This window comes from Hyla sarda, unplaced genomic scaffold, assembly GCF_029499605.1.
Source record: "Hyla sarda isolate aHylSar1 unplaced genomic scaffold, aHylSar1.hap1 scaffold_1078, whole genome shotgun sequence".
Classification (NCBI taxonomy): Eukaryota; Metazoa; Chordata; class Amphibia; order Anura; family Hylidae; genus Hyla; species Hyla sarda.
In genome coordinates this window covers 92,961-108,989 of record NW_026607698.1, presented here as the reverse complement: position 1 = coordinate 108,989, position 16,029 = coordinate 92,961, and the positions used below count along the sequence as shown (strand labels likewise).

At 42.0% G+C, this 16,029-nt stretch overlaps 2 non-coding genes and 1 pseudogene across 2 annotated transcripts; all 3 read right to left on the bottom strand.

Annotated features, from left to right (window-relative positions):
• Positions 1 to 763: 763 nt before the first annotated feature.
• On the bottom strand, positions 764 to 964 carry LOC130300429 (U2 spliceosomal RNA; annotated as a pseudogene).
• Positions 965 to 8,143: 7,179 nt separating this feature from the next.
• On the bottom strand, positions 8,144 to 8,334 carry LOC130300417 (U2 spliceosomal RNA). The gene has a single exon (XR_008851288.1). It is a non-coding gene; the product is annotated as a U2 spliceosomal RNA (small nuclear RNA).
• A 2,087-nt stretch (positions 8,335 to 10,421) lies between these two features.
• LOC130300416 (U2 spliceosomal RNA) lies at positions 10,422 to 10,612 on the bottom strand. The gene has a single exon (XR_008851287.1). It is a non-coding gene; the product is annotated as a U2 spliceosomal RNA (small nuclear RNA).
• Between the last annotated feature and the right edge of the window lie 5,417 nt (positions 10,613 to 16,029).

The following is a 16,029-nucleotide window of genomic DNA, read 5'->3' as shown; positions in this document are numbered from 1 at the left end:
ATGTTGGAGCAGGTTTAGATACAGTCTAAAGTATAGATCTCAAAGTCTGTGCACAGAATTTAGCAAGGGCCTCGCACCTTCTGATGCATCAGGTAGGTGCACAATAGCATAGCCTAACCCTCTGTACTTTGGTCTATATTGATGCGGGACATAGACAGCCAGCTGATGACCAATCCATTAGTGCAATGGATGGCTGGAAGCATTTGTCTTTGCCTTTGCAATACCACAGAAGCAATGCATGGTCAATGTACAGCAATGACACACCTGTGTGAACAGCCAGGAGACCCCCCCCCCCCCCCCATGTTATGTTACATAGTTACATAGTTAGTACGGTCGAAAAAAGACATATGTCCATCAAGTTCAACCAGGGAATTAAGGGGTAGGGGTGTGGCGCGATATTGGGGAAGGGATGAGATTTTATATTTCTTCATAAGCATTAATCTTATTTTGTCAATTAGGAACATTCAGCACCCACCCGCTATCAAGGCAGCTGCCTATCATGTCATGCCCTACCTGCACAGGTGTGCTGGCTACTCAAATGATCCAATTAAGGAGGCCATTTAGTCAGCAGCAGCAGAAGTCCTGTGCCTGGACGCTCCAACAGCGGCCAGACACAAGCAGAAGCAGAAGCAGCAGAAGCAGCAGCAGCACCACCTTTTGTTTTTTGGCTGCAGCAGCAGCAAGGCCCACAGGGCTGGCTAGCTGGCTAGCCAGCAAGCAGGTAGCAATGAAAGTAGGAATCTTTCTTTTTAACCCTGTAAGGGGGTGGTGCACTGTACCCGAAGATACTGCCATATCGGGTCAATGCATAGGGCGACGGAAGCAAGCTTCGAAATCGGCCCCCGTTCTCAAAAATCCATTTAATATATGGTCCCCAGATAGGGGACGTATCAGATATTAAACTGATAAGAACAGATTTTTTTTTTTTTTTTTTTTTTTTTTTTTTTCCTCAGTTACAGACTATTGTTTGGACGATCATCAGGTCACCTACCAAGACTCGTCACTTAAAACAATATCTGAAAAAACATCATACGGAAAAAACTAACTAAGGGAACCGAGTGCCAAGAAAAAGTGACCAAACAACAAAACAAAAAAAAATGTCAAAAACAATCACAGAAATTGGTCAAAAACTTACAGCTTTCTCCTTTACGTACTTCTTATAAATTTTTCCATCGTGTATGCATCCAGATTTTCTCCGCTTCTTCTTCACCAATTCTCTTTTTGTCCAGTAGAAAGATAGTAAAAATCCTTCCTAAAAACAATCTTTTCAATTCCCTCGGAGAAATAACAACATTTTTAAAAACAAGCAAATTGCGTGAGTCCCATAAAACCTCTTTAAAAACAGAAAAAAGAATCCAATTAGTACGTGTATCTTCCTTTTTACTAAGATCTTGACCAATAAAAACTTTCTCAAAAGAAAAACTGTTATATCCAGTGAGTTGGATTAAAAACTTCTTTAAAAACATAAAAAATTCTTTTGCATAAAAACAGTCCCAATAAAGGTGCACTAAGTCTTCTCTACCTCCACAACCCTCTCTTGGGCATCTGTCACTTATTCTCAAACCTCTTCCATTTAAAAAAGATCGGGTTGGGAGGCAGCCATGAAAGGACATCCAACTAACGTCTTTTTGTCTGTTTGATAGTCCAATAACTTTAAAAAACTTCCAAATCTTCACAGACTGAGCATTAGTGCAGAATGGTACTTCATATAATCTCTCATTTTTCCTTTTTTTTTGTTCTATTTTCTTTTTATCAGGTTCACCTAAAGAGCTCAAACCAAATTGATCATTGAAAGACCTGAGGAGCACATAGAAGGTAGGTATCACATGTGCTATGGGTCTCCTCAAATCCCTCTCACACCAGCCCCATTTGGAAAACAACCATCCTGCAAGGTATTTACTCATGTCTGCCGCCCTATTATTGCACTGTATCAATTTAAAAATTAAAAGAAAATAGTGCACCTTTAAAAACAGATCAATGTTTGGAAAGTTATATCCGCCCAAATTCATACTCTTCATCACTTCTTCTCTTCTCATTTTCTCCATCTTAGACCCCCAGAAGAACACAAAAAGCTTCCTTGTGACTCTCCTAGTCCATAACTTCCCTGGAGGAAGCACCATAGCCGTATACAAGAGAAGCGGTAGGATTACAGACTTAATGATAAGAACTTTCCCTTTAAGTGACAAGTTCCTTAACCTCCAGAAGGATAGCTTCTTCTCAATTTTACTGTCCAAAGTCTCATAACTTTTCTTTCCTTTGAGGTCTTTATCAAATATCACTCCTAGCACTTCAATGTCTTCTTTTTCCTTAACACCATCCACTACTATATTCTCTTGGTTCCCAAAACTGCATAATTGGCACTTCCCCCAGTTCACATTCATCCCAGCCACACAACAAAAAATCCTCACATGCAAATTTACTCTGTTGAGATCTGCTTGGGATGTACAAGTAAAAACCACATCGTCCATATAACTTAAAACCTTTAACTTACTACCATCACTACCTGGAATAAAAACACCACTCACACATTTATCTTTCTGCACATTCTTCAACAGGCCCTCTATAACGCATATAAACAGAATTGGGGAGAGTGGGCATCCCTGTCTGACTCCAGACAAGACATTAAAAGCAGGCCCCACATGCCCATTTACTAAAATCTGACTTGTCACCCCATGATAAAAACTCATAATAACAGATAATAACTTTTCTGGAATACCTAAGTGTTTTAAAGCAATGAACATAAAATCATGTGCAACCTTATCATAAGCCTTTTCGAAATCTATGGACTCAACAAACAGTGCATTCTTGTTAAAGTTACTGTAATAAATAGAGTCTCTTAAAAGCAATAAATTATCTGTTATTTTTCTTTTCGGTACTGCACAAACTTGGTATTCTCCCACAAGGTGGTCCACTACATCACTCAGTCTATTAGCCACAATCTTAGCAATTATCTTGTAGTCACAATTTAATAAAGTTATAGGTCTCCAATTTTTAAGATCTCTGCCATCACCTTTTTTATGAATTAATGTTATGACCCCTTTCTTCATAGATTCAGCTAAAACACCTGAGTTAAAAACATATTGCACCACCCGTGTAAACTCTTTACTTAAAATATTCCAGAACGCGGAATAAAACTCAGCGGGGAGACCATCACAGCCTGGTGTCTTCCCTTTGGCCATCTTATCCAGGGCCTGCTTGATCTCCCCTTCACTAACATCATCAATCAAAAAATCTACTTTTTCAACAGGAACATTATTCTCCAAAATATTACAATAATCATTCATCTCCGTCTCACTGGCTCTGCTCTTATTACTAAAGAGTGTCTCATAAAATCTGCCAATCTCCTTCACCATCTCCTCTCCAAAAACTTCCCCTGTAGGGGTAAAAACAGATTTAAAAACACCTTTAGCATTAAAACATTTTTTAAAGAAATACCGTGTACACTGCTCATTTTCTTCTAGGTGCTGCACTTTAGACTTATATACAATATTCCTTCCCTTTTCCAACAACCTTTTTTTCATCTCCCCCTTCACCTTAACAATCTCATCCTCCACCTCCACACCAACACGTTTAAACTTATAGAGAGTCTCTAACCGGGATACAAGCCTTTCATCACTCCTCCTCTTCTCTTGTGCTCTCTTTATGCAAAACATCTTAAAGAAATTAGAAAACTCTCCTTTAGCCCATTCCCACCACACTAAGACATTACTAAAATCAGGTTGTTTAGAAACACAGGATAAAAACACATGATTAAAACCAGCCATTACTTCCTCATCTTCCAATAGACTTACATTTAATTTCCAGAGCCCCCTCCCAAAATGAAGGGACTCTGTGACACTTATCTCAGCCGACACCATCTTGTGGTCTGAGAAAGTTGACATCATTTGATTGCACCGGACCACCTTAATCCCATCAGAGACCAGGATGTAATCGATCCGGGATTTACAGCGGCCACTATCTGATATGTACGTATATCTTTCATCAGTGCTAACCATCAGTCCAACATCAGTAAAATGCAAGTCTTGAATAATTTGATTTAAAACATTGGAAGTAATATCAGTTCTAACCTCAGCAGAGCTCTCACGATCATTGACGGATCTAATGCAGTTAAAATCGCCAACAATAATAGTATCTTCACGACCAGGGATAAAAAACTTAAGGGACTCTAAAAAAGACAAACGTGCTTGTTTTTCTGCTGGAGCATACACATTAAAAATTCTCATCCTCTGGCCCAAAACCTCAAAAATTAAAACCATACAACGACCAGGTACTAAAGTTTGGCAATTTAAAACTTTAATGTCCCTGTTTCGCAATAAAATCCCAACACCTTCATTTTTGTTTTCTGCACATGTGGACCAGAAGGACTGCCCACACTTCCACTCATTTGCATAAGGTGCTGACTTTATTGCACACTCCTGTAAACATATCACATCACTTCTAACATTCTCAAGAATATCAAAAATTGCAGCTCTCCTAATTTCAGACTCAATACTTCTTACATTAATAGTTGTTACAACCAAAGTCATAATAACTAGGAAAAGAAAACCAAATGCTTTAAAATCCATCTTAACTTAGAAATTAACATTTTGGCCTTCAACTTTCCTATGTAAACTTGCAAAACAATCAGGCGACCCTATGTTAGAGTCCCTGTCTATTTCATTATCACTACCAAGAACAAGGGCTTCCTGATCCTCAGACCAGCTCCCTGTCTTACACCTTTTATTCACAACCTGCACATCCTCATCTTCCTCCTCCTCTTCTTCCTTACTGCGAGAAACTCTCTGACCAGGTGTTAGAGATCTCTGAGATGACCCAACAACCTCCATTCCCTCCTCCTCCCCCACAATTGGGTTTGGACATTCAATATCATCCATAGCCTCTTCACTAGAAAGAACATCACCATACACTGTCTCAATTTTCTCCACCACTTTCACTTTTTTTGCTTTTTTCTTTTTCACCAAGGTAAATTCACCTCCCACACCTGTCTCCTCACCAGTCACAGCAGTGGAAACACCCTCCTCCCCTGACCTCTCCTGAGTGCTAATGTGCTCCACTATCACAGAACTTTCCTCAGCCACCTGTGCCACATTAACACTCACACTCACACTCTCACCAACTCCAGGAACAAACCTCCCTCCCCCTTTTTCTCTTTGTTCTCCTCTATTCCCAGCTGCATCAGCATAACTTCTCTTCTTTTTATACCACATATCACAGCCTCTTGCCAAATGTTCCTCACTTCCACAGATATCACATGTCTTCTTCTCTGTACAGATACTTGCTTCATGACCAGTTTTCCCACAATTTCTGCAACATTCTCCTTTCTCAGGGCAATAATCCTGCACATGGCCATAGGCATGGCACTTTCTACAATATTGCAACTGGCCTTCATAAAAGCAGAAACCTCTCTCTCCTCCGATAGAAAACACCTGTGGTATGCTCTTCCTTCCATCTTGCATTCCTTCATCTTTTTTAAATTTTACAATAAACTTTCTCTTACAATTAAAGTACCCAAACTTGTTCTTAAGTCTTCCTATAAATTTCACTTCCTCGCAATACCGGAACAAAAAGTTTGTAACCATTTCATCAGAAACCTTAGGATTATACATGTGGACAATTACTACCTTTGTTGTATTCATAAATAACGGTTCCACTTTAATCTTCTTCATTATAGCAGGCTCACTTTTCCTCTTCATTTCTTCAAGATCCATATAGACTCTCTGGCAAATCTCAGAACCACAAAAAGTAATATCATAAATTCCTTGCCTAGGAAAATCCTGTATAGCCAATACATTCCATACCTGTAGGTAATCAAGCTTGCGAAGAATCTCCACAACGATTTGGTCAAGTCCGATCGTCCCCCGGTGCTCGCCAGGAACGTAGATCCGCACCGTGTCCTCAAGTCCACGCGCCTTCTCGCTCATTTTTGCAGGTAAAACCCACGATCGCAGCTCAGCAACAATCCAGGGCCCCCCGTAAAGAGGGCCCCGATCACCACTCCTTTCAACTCAAACCACGCACAGAAATCCACACGTGATCTTAGCCAAAAGGCCGAGAAGCGATAACCGTGAAAGGGGCGGGCCCAACAAGGTGCCCTTCATGGGCACTATCACTGCTTGCTGTCAGGGAGGCTGCCAGACAATTTTCCATGCACACTCTGGGCTGGGGGGCAGTCAACCACCAGTACACACAGCAGAACCTAAACCCATACCATTATTGCTAAGCAGCAAGACAGGGGCCCATTGCACTCCCACGGGGCCTTTTTAAATGCAATCCATAACCCGGATTTGCCAGGAACCCTTCTTACTCCTCCTACTTGCATGTGACACTGGGCTTAGGATCTGCATAGGAAACACACACACAAGCACACACCTACCTTTGTTGCCTGCAGATGCCTCCTTGGCTGTCCCCAAACGGTATCAAACCAACACCCACGGGAAGCTGTAAGCATAGAGGACATGCCTGCACCCCATTGGACTTACCTGTGTGGGTTAAATCCGGGTTATTTGACAACCTATGGCGGTGATGGTTCTGCTCAGGCAGAGCAGTGCTGATGCTCCTCATAAAGCTGTCGCTGCTGTGAAGGTTCTAGGTGACATCACAAATCCCTATGGTTACATACACAACAAAGCTGGGTTGTTGTTGTTTACACTCTGCAAGGCCTGTGGAAGTGAGTGACATCATAGCACTGTAGTTCTGAGGGTTCTAGATGGATGCAACAATCTCCTGTTGCTTCTATGAAGGCCATAATAGACGACATCACCAAACAGCTCCATAGTCACATACACAGCAAAGGAGAGATGTTGTTTACACCTAGTGATGTCAGTGGTATTGAGTGACATCACAGCACAGTGCTAAGGCTCCTGGGCCTGGACACAGCAGCGGCTGCAATATCTCAACGGAGAATACGTTTATATATATGTGTGTGTGTGCGCGTATATATATATATATATATATATATATATATATATATATATATTCTCCGCCGAAATCACTTTTAAACCCATTTCCACCTTTTTTTCCCTTCTCTTCCTCTTACTTTTTTTTCACGTTTTTTTACGTTTTTCTCCTTTTCGCCTCTTTTCTGGGCGTATTATTCTTCTTTTTCTTCTTTTTTTTCGTCTAATGCATACCCCATCAGTGCAGCAATGCTTATTCAATACCGCCAGCAGATGGAGACACTGGGGGATAATTTTCTAAGGATTTATACTGATTTTTCCTGTCTGAATTTGTCGCACAGAAAGTTGCAGGCCAAATATGTGTGACATTTCTGCGACTTTAGCTTCTAGAGCATTTTTACAACATTATACATAGGTGCTGAATACATAAAAAGCGACTGTTCAGCGACAGACAAGTCGCATCGGCTGAAAGTAGGCCAGAATGTCAGTCCATGTTGGAGCAGGTTTAGATACAGTCTAAAGTATAGATCTCAAAGTCTGTGCACAGAATTTAGCAAGGGCCTCGCACCTTCTGATGCATCAGGTAGGTGCACAATAGCATAGCCTAACCCTCTGTACTTTGGTCTATATTGATGCGGGACATAGACAGCCAGCTGATGACCAATCCATTAGTGCAATGGATGGCTGGAAGCATTTGTCTTTGCCTTTGCAATACCACAGAAGCAATGCATGGTCAATGTACAGCAATGACACACCTGTGTGAACAGCCAGGAGACCCCCCCCCCCCCCCATGTTATGTTACATAGTTACATAGTTAGTACGGTCGAAAAAAGACATGTGTCCATCAAGTTCAACCAGGGAATTAAGGGGTAGGGGTGTGGCGCGATATTGGGGAAGGGATGAGATTTTATATTTCTTCATAAGCATTAATCTTATTTTGTCAATTAGGAACATTCAGCACCCACCCGCTATCAAGGCAGCTGCCTATCATGTCATGCCCTACCTGCACAGGTGTGCTGGCTACTCAAATGATCCAATTAAGGAGGCCATTTAGTCAGCAGCAGCAGAAGTCCTGTGCCTGGACGCTCCAACAGGGGCCAGACACAAGCAGAAGCAGCAGAAGCAGCAGCAGCACCACCTTTTGTTTTTTGGCTGCAGCAGCAGCAAGGCCCACAGGGCTGGCTAGCTGGCTAGCCAGCAAGCAGGTAGCAATGAAAGTAGGAATCTTTCTTTTTAACCCTGTAAGGGGGTGGTGCACTGTACCCGAAGATACTGCCATATCGGGTCAATGCATAGGGCGACGGAAGCAAGCTTCGAAATCGGCCCCCGTTCTCAAAAATCCATTTAATATATGGTCCCCAGATAGGGGACGTATCAGATATTAAACTGATAAGAACAGATACTACACTTGATCTTAGCCAAAAGGCCGAGAAGCGATAACCGTGAAAGAGGCGGGCCCAACAAGGTGCCCTTCATGGGCACTATCACTGCTTGCTGTCAGGGAGGCTGCCAGACAATTTTCCATGCACACTCTGGGCTGGGGGGCAGTCAACCACCAGTACACACAGCAGAACCTAAACCCATACCATTATTGCTAAGCAGCAAGACAGGGGCCCATTGCACTCCCACGGGGCCTTTTTAAATGCAATCCATAACCCGGATTTGCCAGGAACCCTTCTTACTCCTCCTACTTGCATGTGACACTGGGCTTAGGATCTGCATAGGAAACACACACACAAGCACACACCTACCTTTGTTGCCTGCAGATGCCTCCTTGGCTGTCCCCAAACGGTATCAAACCAACACCCACGGGAAGCTGTAAGCATAGAGGACATGCCTGCACCCCATTGGACTTACCTGTGTGGGTTAAATCCGGGTTATTTGACAACCTATGGCGGTGATGGTTCTGCTCAGGCAGAGCAGTGCTGATGCTCCTCATAAAGCTGTCGCTGCTGTGAAGGTTCTAGGTGACATCACAAATCCCTATGGTTACATACACAACAAAGCTGGGTTGTTGTTGTTTACACTCTGCAAGGCCTGTGGAAGTGAGTGACATCATAGCACTGTAGTTCTGAGGGTTCTAGATGGATGCAACAATCTCCTGTTGCTTCTATGAAGGCCATAATAGACGACATCACCAAACAGCTCCATAGTCACATACACAGCAAAGGAGAGATGTTGTTTACACCTAGTGATGTCAGTGGTATTGAGTGACATCACAGCACAGTGCTAAGGCTCCTGGGCCTGGACACAGCAGCGGCTGCAATATCTCAACGGAGAATACGTTTATATATATGTGTGTGTGTGCGCGTATATATATATATATATATATATATATATATATATATATATTTCTACGCCGAAATCACTTTTAAACCCATTTCCACCTTTTTTTCCCTTCTCTTCCTCTTACTTTTTTTTCACGTTTTTTTACGTTTTTCTCCTTTTCGCCTCTTTTCTGGGCGTATTATTCTTCTTTTTCTTCTTTTTTTTCGTCTAATGCATACCCCATCAGTGCAGCAATGCTTATTCAATACCGCCAGCAGATGGAGACACTGGGGGATAATTTTCTAAGGATTTATACTGATTTTTCCTGTCTGAATTTGTCGCACAGAAAGTTGCAGGCCAAATATGTGTGACATTTCTGCGACTTTAGCTTCTAGAGCATTTTTACAACATTATACATAGGTGCTGAATACATAAAAAGCGACTGTTCAGCGACAGACAAGTCGCATCAGCTGAAAGTAGGCCAGAATGTCAGTCCATGTTGGAGCAGGTTTAGATACAGTCTAAAGTATAGATCTCAAAGTCTGTGCACAGAATTTAGCAAGGGCCTCGCACCTTCTGATGCATCAGGTAGGTGCACAATAGCATAGCCTAACCCTCTGTACTTTGGTCTATATTGATGCGGGACATAGACAGCCAGCTGATGACCAATCCATTAGTGCAATGGATGGCTGGAAGCATTTGTCTTTGCCTTTGCAATACCACAGAAGCAATGCATGGTCAATGTACAGCAATGACACACCTGTGTGAACAGCCAGGAGACCCCCCCCCCCCCCATGTTATGTTACATAGTTACATAGTTAGTACGGTCGAAAAAAGACATATGTCCATCAAGTTCAACCAGGGAATTAAGGGGTAGGGGTGTGGCGCGATATTGGGGAAGGGATGAGATTTTATATTTCTTCATAAGCATTAATCTTATTTTGTCAATTAGGAACATTCAGCACCCACCCGCTATCAAGGCAGCTGCCTATCATGTCATGCCCTACCTGCACAGGTGTGCTGGCTACTCAAATGATCCAATTAAGGAGGCCATTTAGTCAGCAGCAGCAGAAGTCCTGTGCCTGGACGCTCCAACAGCGGCCAGACACAAGCAGAAGCAGAAGCAGCAGAAGCAGCAGCAGCACCACCTTTTGTTTTTTGGCTGCAGCAGCAGCAAGGCCCACAGGGCTGGCTAGCTGGCTAGCCAGCAAGCAGGTAGCAATGAAAGTAGGAATCTTTCTTTTTAACCCTGTAAGGGGGTGGTGCACTGTACCCGAAGATACTGCCATATCGGGTCAATGCATAGGGCGACGGAAGCAAGCTTCGAAATCGGCCCCCGTTCTCAAAAATCCATTTAATATATGGTCCCCAGATAGGGGACGTATCAGATATTAAACTGATAAGAACAGATACTACACTTGATCTTAGCCAAAAGGCCGAGAAGCGATAACCGTGAAAGGGGCGGGCCCAACAAGGTCCCCTTCATGGGCACTATCACTGCTTGCTGTCAGGGAGGCTGCCAGACAATTTTCCATGCACACTCTGGGCTGGGGGGCAGTCAACCACCAGTACACACAGCAGAACCTAAACCCATACCATTATTGCTAAGCAGCAAGACAGGGGCCCATTGCACTCCCACGGGGCCTTTTTAAATGCAATCCATAACCCGGATTTGCCAGGAACCCTTCTTACTTCTCCTACTTGCATGTGACACTGGGCTTAGGATCTGCATAGGAAACACACACACAAGCACACACCTACCTTTGTTGCCTGCAGATGCCTCCTTGGCTGTCCCCAAACGGTATCAAACCAACACCCACGGGAAGCTGTAAGCATAGAGGACATGCCTGCACCCCATTGGACTTACCTGTGTGGGTTAAATCCGGGTTATTTGACAACCTATGGCGGTGATGGTTCTGCTCAGGCAGAGCAGTGCTGATGCTCCTCATAAAGCTGTCGCTGCTGTGAAGGTTCTAGGTGACATCACAAATCCCTATGGTTACATACACAACAAAGCTGGGTTGTTGTTGTTTACACTCTGCAAGGCCTGTGGAAGTGAGTGACATCATAGCACTGTAGTTCTGAGGGTTCTAGATGGATGCAACAATCTCCTGTTGCTTCTATGAAGGCCGTAATAGACGACATCACCAAACAGCTCCATAGTCACATACACAGCAAAGGAGAGATGTTGTTTACACCTAGTGATGTCAGTGGTATTGAGTGACATCACAGCACAGTGCTAAGGCTCCTGGGCCTGGACACAGCAGCGGCTGCAATATCTCAACGGAGAATACGTTTATATCTATGTGTGTGTGTGCGCGTATATATATATATATATATATATATATATATATATATATATATCTCACAGAAAAGAAAACGTCCGGCACTCGAGAAAATGCAGGTAAAACTTGTCAATGGCTTTATTCACACGCTTAGGCAGGACACAATCTGACGCGTTTCGCACCCTCAGGTGCTTAGTCGTAGATAGACATACACTCAATAATGCAGGTTAAAATACACATGAGTTTGGTCACATGACCACATGAATCTTAATTAAAAACAGTTGGTTACAAAACATGGCATTGGGAATCATGATCACATTTAATCGTTCGGAGAGAGTTCACACCAGGATGAAATCAATGCGGCTTTAAATTTCACATTACAAGTAACATTCAAATTTCAAACTTGAATAGTCCAAAGGCTAATCTACCAATACTACCGATATTCATATTGATTCAGGGGTGTATATTTAACCGCAATAACAATTTAAACTATATCTACACATAAGAATCCGAGATATTTTTATATATAAATCAATAACCTCATGGTGTGTATCACACTATGTGAACAACCCCCTATAATTTGCGACAATTTATTATATGTACCGATATTCATATTGGTTCAGAGGTACATATTTACCGAAATACACACTTTAAACTATATCTAAACATCAAAATCCGAGATATTTTTATATATAAATCGATAACCGCATGATGTGCATCACGCCGTGTGAACATCCCCCTATAATTTACAACAATTCGAAATTTATTATATGTGCACAAGAAACGAAGAATGTAAGTTAGACCGGGGACTAAACTTGCGTGATTAATAATAAATTGTATACATCCACCATATTTACTTATTCCATTTATGCACACGTTAACATTAAATCCAATCTTTTATTTAATCCTTGCGGGAATCTTGTTCCCAAGAGGAACATCCAATGTGCCTCTCTATTGTATAATTTCTTTCTGAGATCGCCTCCCCTAGGTCCTAAGGTGACTTTTTCTACTCCCAATACTCGTAAATGGGTAGTGTCTCCTGAATGGGACTCTCTAAAGTGACGTGACAGCATAGACATGTTTGTCAAACTACTTTTAGCATCCGTAATATGTTTCCTGAACCTCACTTTTAGTGAATTCCCCGAGCATCCTACATATTGCAAATTGCACGCAATGCATGTGGCTACATATATGATGGATTTAGTATTACAATTGATGTATTGATGTATATTGTATGTTCTGTTTGTTGTGCAAGACGTTACCGTATTTGAATTCACCATATGTGTACATGTGATGCATCTGGTATGACCACATTTGCGATTACCTATATTCCTCAACCAGTCCCGATCCTTTACATTTTCCTTTTGACTAATAAATAGACTGGGTGAGACTCTGGTTCCAATAGTGGGGCCTCTCCTAGACACAATAGAAATACCTTCTGATAATAAGTCTCTTAATATTGGGTCTGTTTCTAATACCGGAATATATCTATTTATTATTTTCTTAATCTGCCCAAATTGGGTGCTGTATGAGGTCACGAAAAATGGTGGTCTATCTTTACTCAAATTTACATTTTCATTTTCGATTATATTTTTGGCTGATTTGTCTCCAACCTTATGTGAGTCCCTTCTATTCTGATGCCTGCTAGAATAGGATACTAGTTCCTCGCGTCCCCGTCCTTCTATTCTTATTTCTGCTTTTTTTAATATTTTTTCACTATAACCCCTCTGTTCCAATCTAGTATGAAGTTCCTCTGCCGCAATTTTAAATTGTGTCTCACTAGAGCAGTTACGTTTTATTCTACATAATTCGCCATAGGGAATATTATCCAGGACATGTCGTGGATGGCAGGAGGAGGCTAACAAAATGGAGTTAGAGGCTGTATCTTTTCTATAGGGGCGAATTTCTATGCCATCACTCCCACTAATCAACGAAATGTCCAAAAAATTAATTGTATTTTTATCAAAATGTGAGGTAAACCCAAGGCTAGGACTGGGGGAACCTGTAACCGCTGATGTGAGTAATATGGACAAATATGGTCCGAGCAGAGATGCGAAAGCTCAAACAGTGTTTAATGATTTTGTAACAACCACGGTTAACGTGGTTCCCCCTGACATGCTTGCTATCACAAGACAGTTGGAGAATCTCATGATTAAAGAGACGAAGACCTGGTGGGATAACAAAACTCTCACTACATATTTAGAAAAGAACATTGTTCCAAGGGGTCTCAGACTGAAAAAAAGACCCATAAAAACATACTCACAGGGATTCATTACCAAATGGGACTCCGCATTGCTGGAATGTTCAGCCAAACTTATGACATATATTGTGGAGGAGGAATCCCTGGAATTAGCCAGTATGCAGCAAGAAATGGAGGGCCTTAGGACCCAGCTGGCTATGTACAAAGAGCACAAGGATTTTGCCAGCGTGGAACAAACAGCATTGGAGAAACTAGACAGTGTGGAAAACTCCATAATGGACATTAAAAAAAGTAAATTCCAAAGAGATATTCTGGACTACAACAAAGATCAAGTGTTCTCGTGGCATCTTAATAAAGGGGACAATCCAGACACACCGCGTTCTATTTTACGCACACCACGATCCAGATCCAAACGCAGAAATCATCCAAGGTCCCGATCTGCAAGGAAAGTGAGCTTTTCAGACCCTGAAAGTTCCCAAGAGGAAAACACAGGTGCACAATACTCATCAGCACAGCAACAGAAAAAGAAACTAACATCGATCGCCGCACCATCCAAAGAACTTGGAGCTGTTCCAAAAAACCGTCTGGGCCAGACCGACAGCTTAAAGGGTCAAAAACAAGGAGAGCTGGACGCAAACATAGAAGAAAGAAGATATCCCCTGCGCTCGCTACTGGTTCCGAGATAAATCCGGTAATGAACTTATCTGCATGCATCTTATCTGCTGACCAAATTACTGTACTTGGTAAAGGACTGAATTTTGTGCCGACAAGTAAGTTCGAACTTTTTAATACCATATTAGATGTTAATAAATTGGCAAGAGGACTCACTCTCAAAAGACATTTTCACAAGGGGGTTATGAGTCATGAGGAGGGAGAATCCTCAGGTATAGTTGTGGAAGGATCAGTAGCGAACGATGGTGATGAAATTAATGTTAATGTTACTAATTTCAAGGATCAAAATGTATTATTACAGCTTACCTGTTTGCAGAAAGAAAATGCAGTTGTCGATGATAGTAGGAATAATAACTACCGCTCGGCCAACCCTGGTTTCTATCCTGTTGCCTCCCGTTCGGAGGCGCTGGATAGATTCCAGGAGTTGGTCGAGCGGGACCTAGTGAAACTCAATGAACAGGTGTCTCGGAATAATGCTTATGACAATTTAAATAAAAATGAACGTATAGCATTGAAGGAATTATCTGAGAATAAATCTATCGTAATTCGTAATGCTGATAAAGGTGGAAATATTATTGTTCTGGATTCAGGGTTATACAAAAAACTCAATGAGGATATGTTATTAGACACATCAACTTACTGTAAATTAAGAAATGACCCTACTAAAACGTACCAAATGGAACTTAAGAAAATATTGGAAGAGGGTGTAGCACTGGGGGCAATTAACAAAAAACTGGAAGAATATCTGTTTGTAGAGAATCCAGTTACCCCAGTGTTCCACTCACTCCCCAAGGTACATAAAGGTGTATTTCCACCTCCCCTTCGGCCAATAGTTGCTGGCATTGGGTCGCTGGGTGAGCGCCTTGGAGAGTGGGTGGATCACCATCTCCAACCCCTGACTAAAATCACCCCCACGTTTACACAAGACACTAAGCATGTGATCAATATCTTAGAAAAAATCGTGTGGGATGAGCAGTTGTCATGGGCAACGTGTGATGTTATAGGCTTATATCCATGCATTCCCTGGTCTAAAGGCCTCGAGGCCCTGTCCATTCATATGGAAAAGTTCAGCACATACTCCCCTGGTCTGCGGGAATTTATCACCATCGCCACGGAGTTTTTGCTTAAACACAACTACTTCGTGTTCGATGGTGGTTTCTACCTGCAGACCAGGGGAGCATCAATGGGTGCCAAATATTCCCCGTCTTTTGCAAATATCTACATGTTTCACTGGGAGCAACTTTTTATTTTCAGTGACAAAAATCCATATCATGATAACATACACTGGATCAGTCGCTACATAGACGATTTATTGATAATTTGGAGGGGTACAGAGACACTATTTTCGGAATTTGTCAAGTATATTGGGAATAACAACCTAAATTTGGGGTTTACCTCACATTTTGATAAAAATACAATTAATTTTTTGGACATTTCGTTGATTAGTGGGAGTGATGGCATAGAAATTCGCCCCTATAGAAAAGATACAGCCTCTAACTCCATTTTGTTAGCCTCCTCCTGCCATCCACGACATGTCCTGGATAATATTCCCTATGGCGAATTATGTAGAATAAAACGTAACTGCTCTAGTGAGACACAATTTAAAATTGCGGCAGAGGAACTTCATACTAGATTGGAACAGAGGGGTTATAGTGAAAAAATATTAAAAAAAGCAGAAATAAGAATAGAAGGACGGGGACGCGAGGAA